Here is a 13,578-nt window from a genome sequence, read left to right as displayed (position 1 = left end):
TTACAACATGGTAACAATTTAAAAATAAATTACCGAAATAAATAATAGTAACTATTTATCCACTTAATTATATTTTTAAAACCAAATTCTTAGTGTTAAAAAAAAGTTTGTTCATAAACTTCGAAAAAGTTTTTTAAAGATACAACTATAGAGGGCTCACTTCAAATGTGATTAAATTTACTGTACATACGTACGTCGTACGTACACGTCACACACGACGTACTGCTGCTGTGTTTTTTTCCGTCGTCGTCATGGACGCTGATGATAAAAAGACTGATATTGGTGATTTTATAACAATGCATTTTAATAATCAACAACAGGTGGGACACTATAAACTATATTTAACACACCAAATCAGTAATAGTAGGCATCGAGTATGCTTGATATAGGCCTAGTCTTGGCCTACTAGGAGTACTAGCTAGTACTACCCTACTAGCCTAGTCCTACTATAACTAGCTAGCCTAGTAGGGATTCCCACTAGTAGTACTGGGTGCTGGTCAACCCGTACCCAAACCAACCCGTACCCATGCCAACTCGTACCCAACTTGGCTAACCCGTACCCAAATAATTGGTCAACTCGTACCCACTTTGGCTAACCCGTACCCAAACCAACCCGTACCCATGCCAACTCGTACTTAAATATTTGGCTTACTCGTACCCATTATTTGGCTTACCCGTACCCATTTTTGGCTTACTCGTACCCATTATTTGGCCTACTCGTACCCAATTTGAATAATTACTTGTAATGATTTGATTGGCAAAACTAGTGGTATGCTTTTGCCGTATGAATATTTTTATATTTAAATTGTTTTTTTATTTTACAGGTCTCAGTGAAATGTGTGCTAATAAAAATGACCATTGATTTGATTGTAAACTTCGTTTAATTAGGCATATATTTGTTAACATTTATTTAATAGTATTATAGTTTTATAAACGTATGTTTGATGTGTCTTTTTTATTTACGTAAGAGAACATTAATTAATTAATTAATTAAAAAAATATTTTAACTGTTGTATAGTATTACAATTCTCAATTAAGCCCAGGTAAAGTAGGCCTACCAACAACGTATAATTTTTATACTTATCAATTTTTATCACCTAATTATCTTCCCTGATTAGATTCGATCAAGTAATTATTATTTCTATTGTATTGGTAATTTAAAATTGGTTGAATTAACAACGCCCTGTTTTAAGCAAAAAGCCCACAGGGCTATGGGGTTGAATTACTCTCGTAGATTTCGTGTTACGTGTTTTTGTTGACCGGGATTAATTATTTATTACGCATTTATAGGGCGTCAAAGAGACGACTCAGTCGTATGATCGTTTTTCATATATTATTATTATTATTACTGCCTTTCCGCTGAAAAGTCTGCCGACATTTCCGCTTGGGCTGCTCCGTAAATCTCTTTTACTAGTTTCTTCCAGTCTGATCTTTCATTGGCTAGTTCTTTAAGTTGTTTCATGTCTTTCTTGGTTTTCAATTGTCCGGGATACTTAATGTCTGTATTATGCTTATAAAGGGTGAGTAGGTCGTTGCTGAGAGTTATTGGTAGGGTGGTTCTCGGTCTACCTCGAAATTTTATATTGGTAGTGTTGCTGAAATAATAGCTTATTGCTGTGTTGGCTGGTGTACATGGGTCTTGTCTAAGTATGTGACCCAATAGTCTCCATCTTGCGTCGACTATTTCTAATGAAATCGGTTTTGTTCCTGTCCTTCTGTATAAATTTATGTTCGATATCCTGTCTGGGAACCTGATACCTATGATTTTGCGAAGTTGCTGTCTGTGAAATGTGTCGAGTTTATGTGCTTCTTCTTTTGTGAGTCCCCATGTTTCAGAGTTGTAGAGTAATATACTTTTAACTAGTGAGTTGTACAGCTTGATACGTATTTTTAATTTGATTTTATCTTTTCGAAGCCACATCGAGTTTAATTTGGTCATTGCTACACGCGCTAGTTGTTTTCTTCTAATTATGTCTTGTCTGTCCCCAAGGAGCGATCCTACTTTTTTCGTGTTTCTCCATTGTTCTTGTATGTCCTCTTTTTCTCGTCTTACGATAGTGTGTTCTGTTTTTTCTTTATTTACATTTAAGTTGAAAGTTGATAGATGGCGTTCTAATTCATTTACATTATGCTTGCTGTTTAGACTCAAAAAATCTACATCATCAGCATATGATATTTCTTGAGGTATTTCTGTTTGGATAAGTGTTCTGATTCCTCGTAGCGCAGACTCAAGGTAAACAGTGAATAAGACCGGGCTTAAGCTATCTCCTTGAGGGGTGCCGATGTTGGTTTGGAATATTGGCTGTTCTTTTGCACCTTTTATTCTTAGATTTAGTCCGGTTTCACTTAGCAGAAATCTAACGATCCTAAGTTCATCCTCGTCTATAATATGTTTGAGTATGTTGAGGAGTTTGTTTCTATCCACGGTGTCAAACGCGCTTAACATATCTATACCGGTTATGTAAATATTTATTTTTTCTTTTTGTGCTTTAGCTATAAGCCATCGATGTGTAAAAACAATATCACTTGTGCTTCTGCCTTTGCGAAACCCACTTTGGCTTTGTGGTAAGAATGCGTCTACTTTCGATGTAATTCTATCCAGTGTTATAAGCGATAGGCACTTGCGTATGGTGTTAAGTAGAATAACAGGTCGTAAATTCTTAGTTGGACCCTTTTCCTTACCCGGTTTTGGTAGTGCTATGAGTGTTCCTTTATTAATATCCACGAATTCATGTTTTGTAAATATTTGATTTAAAATGTCTGAAATCATTGGAGCTAGAACAGTGGAACCGTATTTTAGTAGTTCTCCTGGGATACCATCCTCACCTGTTGCTCGACTGTTGTTTAGGCGTTTAAGACTCTTGGTTACTTCCTCTTCACTAATTTCTTTATTTAATGGCCTAGGATTTCCCTCAAATGAATCTATATTTCGTTTGCTTCCGTCGTAAAATTTATTTTCGAAGTGATTGCCAATTACTTTCGCTATTCCATTTGGTGAGGCAATAAACTTGTTGTTAGCATCAAACACTTTTGGATTTTCGAATGGTTTTCTATTAAGATCTTTCACTGCTTTAAACATTTGGGCGCCCCCTATCGCTTTGTCGATATCCAAACTTTTCTGATCAAGTTCTTTGTTGCGTGTTTCAATTACTCTTTTTTGAATGTCATGCATGATTTTGTTTCTTTTTTGCTTTAATGATGTACGTTCGATTTCCGACTTGCAGTTAGCTATTTGTAGTCTAAGTTCTTTTTGCTGCGTTGATAGGCGTTGGGTTGTGTCATCGTATGTCCTTTTGTTGTAGCCGACCTTTTGTTTTGGTCCTATTTAGTCAGGTGGCTTAACAACAAAAAATGAGGAAATCGTTACACGGTGGACAAAAGCGTCAAATTTGGCATGGAGCTTCGTTGGGACCTACCAATTGATTTATGCCTAGGAGCCACTCTGGTCGTAATTTATTTTTCAAAATGGCGGCCAAAATCCAAAATGGCCGCCAATAAATTGGAAAATCACATTTCATTTGTTGCAGAAGTCACATATAGGCAAATGAACTATCAAAACATAAGTATTCATGGTCATTGAAACATATTTTAGACATGTTGCATGACATGGGTCATTTGTTGTTAAGATGGTGGCCAAAATCCAACATGGCTGCCAGTAGCCTAAACTGGAATATCATTCTGGTTGCAGAAATCGCATATAGGTATCAAACGAAGTTGGAAAACATGGAGTAGGCCTAATCATGGTCATTGAAACATATTTTAGACATGGTACATAATATAGGTCACTCGTTGCAAAGATGGTGGAAAAATCCAAAATGGCTGCCAGTAAACTAGGAAATCACATACAGTATCTGTGGACGGCAGACGTAATATGTAAGAGAAGTAGCTGTAGTAAATGGTAGAGGTGGTATGTAAATTACAAGTAACTGTAAAAAAAATCTATAAAAAAAGTTATAACCAGTTCAGTTTCTGAAACCCACATAAAATGTGGTATTTTTGGGAAAATAAAGATTGAGGGCGCTGTTCACATAAGTAAAAGTACACTTTTTTACCTGTAACTAAGTTTTTGTCAGAATATTTTTAAATGGTCTTATTTGATAGATAATTACATTTTCTTTATATTAAAGAAAACAAATTTTACATTAAATATCCATAGTTCAGATAAATTTACGTTAAGTGCCTAAAATCAGCAAATATAACACATTTTAATACATAACAAATACTATTGGATGTTAACAAATTGCAAATTTAGTTATCATAAATAGGATTCTTTTACATTTTCAAATAAACTGTTATATTTTAAAACATATACATATATATTTTTCTAACAATTTCTCATAAAAAAACTTTTACGACCACTAGTTTTCGAGATATAGAAATGTGTACTACCAGTACAGGTCAAAGGTCAATAACAAGAATCTGGGTGATTTTCTTGGAAAAGTTTGTATTAGACTGAATAGAAACATCCATCTTCTGATTAATTTGAGACCTATTTAAAGTTTGTCCAACTGTTAGTTACCAAGTTATATGACATGTAGGTCAAAGGTCAAAAATACCAAAAATCATACTTCCGGTCATTTTTTGACAAATTTTTCCATTAGGGCGAATATTAATATGCATCTTCCAAATAATTTGACACTAAAATTATTTAATTTAATGTAAGCGTTGCGGAGATATGGTTATTTTGTTTTCAATTGGATTAAAATATTCAAATTGAGGTCAAAGGTCAAGGAAAAACTTTAGAAATTTGATAACATCGGTTTTTATAACTAGCATGGTTAAAAAATTCATAAAATGCAATGCTTGCACTTTCCTTCTGATTTGCAGACTAAAATACATTAGGAATGGGCTATTTGTGACTTTGTATACGATTATATGTATTTCAATTTCAATGGCTACCATTTTTATTTTTGGGCGCCATCTTGGAACTCACTTTATATAATATTTCCTGAATCGGTTTTACTGACCTCAGAAATTCTCGATTCAGTACATTATTTGTCTATTTTTAACTTTTACAGCCAGAGATATATGATATACCAATTTACTGGCAGCCATTTTGGATTTTGGCCGTCATCTTGGAAAATCGGAAGCTGATCGGGTGGCTCCTAGGCAAAAATCAATTAGTACGCCTAAAAGAAGCCTCATGCCAAATTTGGTGCTTTTGTTCACCGTGTAACGTTTTATGACTAATTGTATGTTTTGCAGCTTCCTTCACGACGCTTTTCAATTCCTGCCATGTAACGGTTGGCTGATCCGGTTTCACAACAACATCTATGCATTCTTTCAGTTTTTCTACGTATAAATTCCTAGTTTCTTCGCTTATCGCTAGCTTTTCACATGCAAATAAGTTAATGTTTTTGTTAGTTTTTGTTAAGTTAACGTTTTTCATATATTGTATTTATTAATAATTCAGTGAAATGATCATATCGGGGATCATAATTATACACGTACTGTAAGGCCTGCATGGCTATGGGGTAGAATTACTCGTAGATTTCGTGTTACGTGTTTTTGCTGACCGGAATTAACCTTTTATTATAAAAAAACATGCATTTATAGGGCGTCAAAGAGACGACTCAGCAATGACGTATGATCGTTTTCCATATATTTTATTTATTAATAATTCAGTGAAATGATCATATACACGTACTGTAAGGCAATTAAACATTTTGGCAGATTTTCTTCTATAACATGCAGCTACGTGGTTTTGCTGACTGGGGATTCCTCTTTTATATTAAAAAAAACGCATTTGTAGTGTGTCAAAAAATAGACAACGCAATATTCAAGTCACTCCTCAATGATCATTGGAAGTCTCTTGACTGCAAGTTTACTTTTTCACATTTATAAACATTTTGGAACATTATGTGTACACCCGGAGCCCTATGTACCTATATTTTGGTCAAAAGAAGACAGGAAGGGTCATATAAGCTATTAGCTTTCTAACCGACCCATAACATCAAGCAAGTATCAAGCAAGTACTTTAAATAGCATTAAACTTGGGTACGGGCCAGCCAATGATGGGTACGGGTCAGCCAATGATGGGTACGGGTCAGCCAAAATTTTGGGTACGAGTAAGCCAATATTTGGGTACGGGTTGGTGGGTACGAGTTGGCATGGGTACGGGTTGACCTGTATTCGTAGTACTAGCCTAGCTAGGCCTAGGCCTTCTTAGGCCTACTTGGAGGCCTAGCTAGGCTCTAGGCCTAGTCTAGCCCTGACTGGCCGGCTGGAAATATGACGACTACTGAGTTACTGCCGTCCGCACGGCGGCCATTTGTGGGTGGAAGGGATGCTAGTCAAGTCGCCCCTTACAATGTCGGGATCAGGTGCTGTTTTCGGCCACCTTGACTTGTTTGTATGGACTAGGCCTATACCATTATGATAGGGGTGTGGTGTAATACACTCAGTGTATTATGTTTTATGTAGAGAAGGGTGTCTATTGACACCCTATACTAACAGTACAAACTACAAGGAACAATACAGAACAAAAACTAGCAAGCATGAACTTTTTATTAAGGCATGTTATATACTATATATACAGTAAACTAAACTAAATACTACAGTATAATCAGAATTGTCATTTTGTATTGACATTTTCACAAAGTGTCATATCAAGGGCAAACTTTCTATGGATTAAAAATGGCATGTTTCACAAGAAGTTACGCGCGCACGCGCATTTCCCGAAATTTTGTTGGCAGCGTATCTCTAATTCTGGTCAACATAAGATTGTATAACTTTGTCATAAGAGTGACCTGTAGCTGTAGATGTGCAAGAAATTTTGTTATATGACGTTAGAGTCGCGCAGCGTAAGTTACGCGCGTTTTTATGAATTTCAATGATTGATCATAGATTATAAACCAAAAGTCATTTTGTATTGACATTTTCACAAAGTGTCATATCAAGGGAAAACTTTCTATGGATTAAAAATGGCATGTTTCACAAGAAGTTACGCGCGCACGCGCATTTAAAATGTCAAAATGCGCAAAATTAATTTCTAATCAACTTTCTACGCTGATCATGACATTTTGAGCAGGTCAAAAATTCCCACGCGCGCGAAAAATTTTACGTGTAAGGTGCACACGGAGCATGAAAATCATGTGTTTTTCTCTTGAATTATGATCTTATAGCCTTTCCTAGTCATTTTAAAAAAGATTGACATCATTTCAAATTAAAATGACGTCATACGAACACGTTGATTTAATTTAATTGTCAAAATTATGCCTATTTTTAATCTATTATAGCTCCTCATGATCATCCATGACCCCCAATTTTTTTTTATTTTTTCCCCTTGGATGTTATGACTGACGTCATCGTATGGCCACACGAATGTAAAATATAGGATTTTTTACTCTTTCGTTATTGCTATTCACCTTAAAGAGAGCGCATCTTGCTTATACGTATTCAATTTCCTCAGATATTTTAATAGGTCAATCAACTATCTTTCGCATGAGTTAAAAATATTTTAATTTTTATGACGTCATCATGTCTAAAAATGTAAATAACCTGGGTCACCTATTTTCATCTTTACAGTAAATTTCAATCTGTTATAGCTCGTCAGAATAAAAAGTGATAATCATGATTAAAACGTTTTCTGGAAGCTATTGGATTTTAGATACGAATTCATGTGAATATTTTGCCAATCAGATGTTGTGACGTCATCATATGGTTAGTTGAAGTCATATTTTCATCTCTTGCATAAAAGTTCATTGCGTGTAAACGAGAGCGCATCTCTCTTTTACGTGCCCAAAATTCTTCAAATTTGTATTAATCTAATTATTTAGATAATTATCATCTAAAATTGTTATCTGTATATGTCAATTTGATGACGTCATCGTGTTAATAATTGGATTTGTCTATGCTTCTACACTGTATATAACATACAGTGTATACTGTAATATGCTGTATGCTACAACATAGGTACAATTCAGCACTGTAATAATTGTCGAAGTTCATATAGTTTAAAGTATGTGCATGTTGCGTTTGCGCGGATAACCCAAACTCATCAAAGTGACGAGTTCAAATCTAGTTATATGTATGTTTGTTTTACTGAGTCACCTGATACATTTAATGTTAAATGTAAATAAATGAAACGATTGTAGATACAGAAACAAAATGGTAACAGATTCATTGACGATATAATTATATGTATTTTTGTTTTCCGAAGACTCGGCTATAGTTGGACTTATAACGATTCTTCTCTGTACCTTTCTGAGATTATTCGATTTACCGATTACTGTGGCAACAATTTTCTTGAACTAAACATGAATAAAACAAAAGAAATACGGATTGATTTTCGAAAACATAATTGGTCTGACAGTATGGACCTGGTATACATTAAAGGAAAGGAAGTAGAGATTGTTAACAATAATATTAATAAGTATCTGGGAGTAGTGTTTGACTAAATCTTAAATGGGTGGACATGTTGACCATATATGCTTGAGGAAACTTTGTTTGTTTAGGTAAAGCAGGATATTTGTACAGTACTATAGAATGTTTTTACTAATCAGTGATGTTCTATTTGGGGATATTGTATGTTGAGCTGGGAATTATCATTAAGGGCATGTAAGGGGATAAAGATTTTTTTTTTTAAATAAAAAATATGATTTATCTACCGATGATAGAGATTGGGCTGATTAGAATGTAACAAAATTCTGATTATACTGTAGTATTTAGTTTATATATAGAGGGGGTATAGAGCGGGGAAAGTAATTGGTTTGCTTGACTCGTTCTACAGCGAACGGTTTGCCGATGCTATATATTTCATGCTATATGGGAAGACACCAATCATCCTTGTCATGGCGACATTATCAGCTCCATTTTGCATTCGTTATTATAACGTTTTGATGGAAAAATTGTTCAAAGAACATGTACAGTATTTCTACACAGAAATGTTTAAAAACGTGTTTAAAACGTTTTAGAAAAAACAAACCTAAACACGCAATTTCAAACGTTTCGATTACATTTAACAAACGTTCTGCGTTTGCTGGTAACAAAATGGTACAGATTCATTGACATAAATTATAATGTTTATTTGTTTTAATAATCAGTATGTGATAGAACTTATTAAATGTACTACTGTCATCTTTATTAAATGTGCTACTGTTATCGTTAAATAAATTATATTTTTTATTTGTAACTGGAATAACAACTAATTTCTTTATATACTTTCTGTATCTATTAATTTGTTAAAAATTATTCAATATCCACCTTAGGGAATCCACCTAATATCCATATTAGGGAAGGATACCTAAAAAATTATATAGAAATAAAGAGCCATAATTATATTATATATTAACTTTAAAACTGCAATAATTTCTGCAGTGTGTAGGGCGTAGTTGTTTTCCCTTTGTTGCTGAAACATAATGCACTAAACAAAAGAACAAAATCAGCAGTATTTTAACACATTAGCAGTAGCACACTCAATTAATAAATGGGACACCCCTATTTTCCCATCTTCTATAGTCCATACAAGTCAAGGTGGCCGAAAACGGCACCTGATCCCAAAGTCGCCCCATCGCAAAGTCGCCCCAAAACAAAGTCGCCCCGACACAGTCGCCCCATCACAAAATCGCCCCATCGCAAAGTCGCCCCATCGCAAAGTTGCCCCATCGCAAAGTCGCCCCAAAACGTTAAAATAGTTTACAAGTGTGTAAAATGTCGCAATGATACACAAAATAACACGGAACGTGTAGGCATAAAAGGGGAAGTCCCGCCATTTGTAGTCTCAGGTCACACGATCGGCACGCTCCCAACAGAGAGGAAGCCCCCGACTAATCACTCCGCGGCGGTAACGCGCCAGCTCACCAGAGAGGGAAACCCCCGTAATTACTCCGCCGTTGTCGCACTACAACGCACCATCTGAAGAAGGGGAAACCCCGCCAGAATCACTCCGACTTTTACGATGATATCGGTCGCGTTCGAAATCGCGACAAAATGATGTTACTATGTAGATTATATTTACTTTGGTCGATGAATAATTATTATTATTATATTAGGCCTAATAATTGAATTTTTTTTATTTTACAGATCTATGATGAGAAAGATGTGTGCCTTAAAAAATGACAATTTGTAAACATAGTTTAAGATTATAGTATTATTCGGCATAATGTCATAACTATTTAAATGGGAAATATTTATATGGAACGTAGGCTACGTCTGTGTCTTTTATTTTATATAAATTACGTAAAACAATTTATTTATAAACATTTAGTTTACTATTAGTATTACAATGAACATTTGATTATAAGCCTGGAAAGGCAATCCTAATATTATCCATTATAAAATTGCATCATATCACCACTATATGTCGTAAATGATGACGTGCGTGTGTGTATTCGTCGTACGTCGGTGTACTTATTATTCCGTGCCTCTTCACTGTCTTGTTTAATTTAAAATTAAAGAAACACCCGATATGAGGATATTTATTAGGTATGATAATTATAATGTTCTATAACCAAAAGGGTTGAAAGGAATTTCTTCAGTAAAATGATCATTGTGCTGTTGATTAAAAGGCGACTCACAATCTGAAACCAATCGGAGTTGCGCCTTCTGGCAGCTGTTTTCTCACAGCTGCTACGTCTTTCTGCTGACCGTCAGGGATTCCCTTTTTAAAAAACACGCACACGATACTGTACGATGGTTTTTCCATGGTCAAAATGTAGCGTTTTAATCTTACTAAATATATATATCGGCGATGAAATCCTTTTTTTTAGTATTTTTTATTTCTTCATTTTGAAAAGTCATAATAAAATTAAATAACAATAGACATATAACTTGTCAATAAATGCAAAATGATCAATAAGTAGCCTATAACACTCATTGTCTTAAAACGCTGTTTGTTTTAACTAATCTATACGAAGGCCTACTATACACATTTATACATTTATTATATTATCCTAGAAAATGAGCTGGTATCCACTTGTAAGAAAGATTCGTAATTGTGGCTCTCATGGTAACTAATTTCAAAATCATATTATTTCGAAACTATAAATCAGGGATAATCTTTTTAGAACTTTCAAACTAGGAACTATTTTTTTAATGATTTTCAAAAAGCACATTACTCCATTAAAACCTGTAAAATAAAAATTAAAACACACATTATGTATACAGGAAAAACATTTTAATGAATACGACATTTAGCGCGACCAAAGTAAACGCGATCGATATCAAACGCAACCGATATGATTAAAACAGCGTACTACTACTAGCGGCGCGGCGCCATACCGAAATAAAACCGTGGCCGACTTTGCGATGGGTCGACTTGGCGTTGGGTCGACTTTGCGTTGGGTCGACTTTGCGATGGGGTGACTTTGCGATGAGGCGACTTTGCGATGAGGCGACTTTGTTTTGGGACGACTTTGCGATGGGGCGACTTTGTATTGGCCGACTTTGTATTGGCCGACTTTGTATGGGGCGACTTTGCGATGGGGCGACTTGACTGGATCCCGGTGGAAGATGGCCGATTGATATTTAGGCCTGTTTCATGCAGGCCTAGCTAGGTAGGCATCAAGTTTTTCATTACATATTTAACATCCTACAGACTAGCCTATGCCTACAGTTTTGTGTCATAAAATGTTTACATGTTTGTGGTTGTGATAAATTAAAAATGTTTACACTGAACACAATGAATATGATTTAATTATGAATTAAATTAAATTTACTTCCATTTTTATTTATTCCAGTTTAGTGATGTTGCACCCCATAAGTCATCACAATTCTTTGAAAGAGCCATGAATGAAAGCAAAAGGTAACCATCAGCAACTGAAAGATTCAAACACAAACAGCGTGCTTTTATTTAAAATTAATAAATGCCGAGACACATCTTTTTCAATACTATTGTATTCACCCCGTTTATAAAAGTGCACCAGATATACTCACCTATCTGAGAACTTCTTCCCACTTGGGGCAAATCCAATTCAATATATATAATCCTCTGGTAATCAATATTCTACTGCTAATAGCCGTATTATATCCTTCTAACCATGGCAAACTCTGTGGCTAACTGCCCCGATTTCTGGTCTGCTCCAAGCGCCTGCAGACGGTTGGTAGGTTCGGGCCATTCATTCATTGGCCACCCCCTTTACGGTCGATACTACAATACATTACCATTTTATGAATATCTTATTCTCCCATATAATGATATGTTGGTTCGTAAAAAGCCACTGTAGATCATGATAAAATAATACCCTAACCCTAATTATTTAGTGATTCTGTCTCCACAATGATCTCCCTACAGTACATGATGTTTAATTATTTTGTTTACAATTGAAACATTATTTAATTGAGAATTTATTTTTCATTTCCATTTGCAGAATGAATTCCGAGGTAGAAAGAAATGAAAAACAAAGGAAGGAGTTAGAATCCGAGCATGGTGCAGATAAAATGAATGAATGGATACAGGAACATATAGAACATATTGACAGTGTGAAGGCAAATGTTGGCCCTAATCAGATTGGAGATGCAAAATGATGGAAAACTGCCTTCTGCCATGACCTATAAAGATTTTACCTTCACTACTATCAACAATAGGCCTACTGTATTTAAATTATCTACTGTATAATATATATTCTTAGAGTGTATTTCGAAATTAAATAAAAGAAAATAATTTATTTTTGCCAGTTCATTCTAAAAAAAATAATATGAACTGACTGAATTAATAATATAAATATAATATAAAGCAGGCTACGTCTTTTGAGACATGCGAAATGCCCTTGAGGAGTGCGTTCTCCTTACAGAAAAAATGTGGTAAACTTCTACACACCATGATAGAAACAGCACACATACAGCACCACTGAATATGCTGATGGGTGATTTGTAGCACACCTAAAATTTTCAAGGCCTGATAAAGCACAATTTTGTGGCCTGAAGTCTTGTATTGAAATGGTATGATACTATAATGCTGCTCAGTCTGGTAATGTTTGTGATGTAATGAATTGAAATGGTTTACACAATGTTTGGATACACTTTTCTGATAAACTTTTATTTTATTATTGTCTTCAATATTCAGGTTGCGGTTATTTATGAGCATAATCCATGGTTGTAATAGACCACTTGAAAGGGAACAGAAAAATAAATAATGCAAGTAATCTACACATGTCACTTATGTGTATCAAGTGCTCCAACCCTCTGATATGCCTGTTATATAACTCAAATAAGTGTCAGAGTTACATCCCATAATTCTTAAAGGTTTAATAAATTTGTAAAATGTAACTACGCACAAAGTAAATAAAAGAAGTTGTCATAGGACAAGCGCTACACATATTATGTTTATATCAGTGTTGTTGTTTTTTTGCCAATTGAATGCATTCAGGCTAAACTAACTTAAATCGGTAAATCGTGGAAACAGCTTAGTAAAGACCAACAATTATATGCAATATACATAGAATTAAAATTGTTTACCATACTCTATTTTATGGAATTGGTCTGTTGGTTTTATAATTGATCTGAAGAAACACAATAGTTCACTACATACAACATCAATAATATTTGAATTCAGAATTTTTTTATTACCAAATTTCCCAAATTATTTACAATCTAATGAATTTATTACATTTATTTTGACAAAATTGCAATCAGAAAGGA

General features: G+C 34.6%; 1 long non-coding RNA gene across 1 annotated transcript; it reads left to right on the top strand.

Annotated features, from left to right (window-relative positions):
- The first annotated feature begins 199 nt into the window (after window positions 1-199).
- LOC144845205 (uncharacterized) lies at window positions 200-13,269 on the top strand. Its single transcript, XR_013612510.1, has 3 exons — window positions 200-320; window positions 11,679-11,743; window positions 12,309-13,269. It is a non-coding gene; the product is annotated as an uncharacterized LOC144845205 (long non-coding RNA).
- The last annotated feature ends 309 nt before the right edge of the window (window positions 13,270-13,578 follow it).

The sequence above is a fragment of the Antedon bifida genome, chromosome 1 (genome assembly GCF_963402885.1).
Source record: "Antedon bifida chromosome 1, ecAntBifi1.1, whole genome shotgun sequence".
Taxonomy (NCBI): domain Eukaryota; kingdom Metazoa; phylum Echinodermata; class Crinoidea; order Comatulida; family Antedonidae; genus Antedon; species Antedon bifida.
The sequence above is the reverse complement of the archived record's forward strand: the minus strand, read 5'-3'. Positions and strand labels throughout refer to the sequence as shown.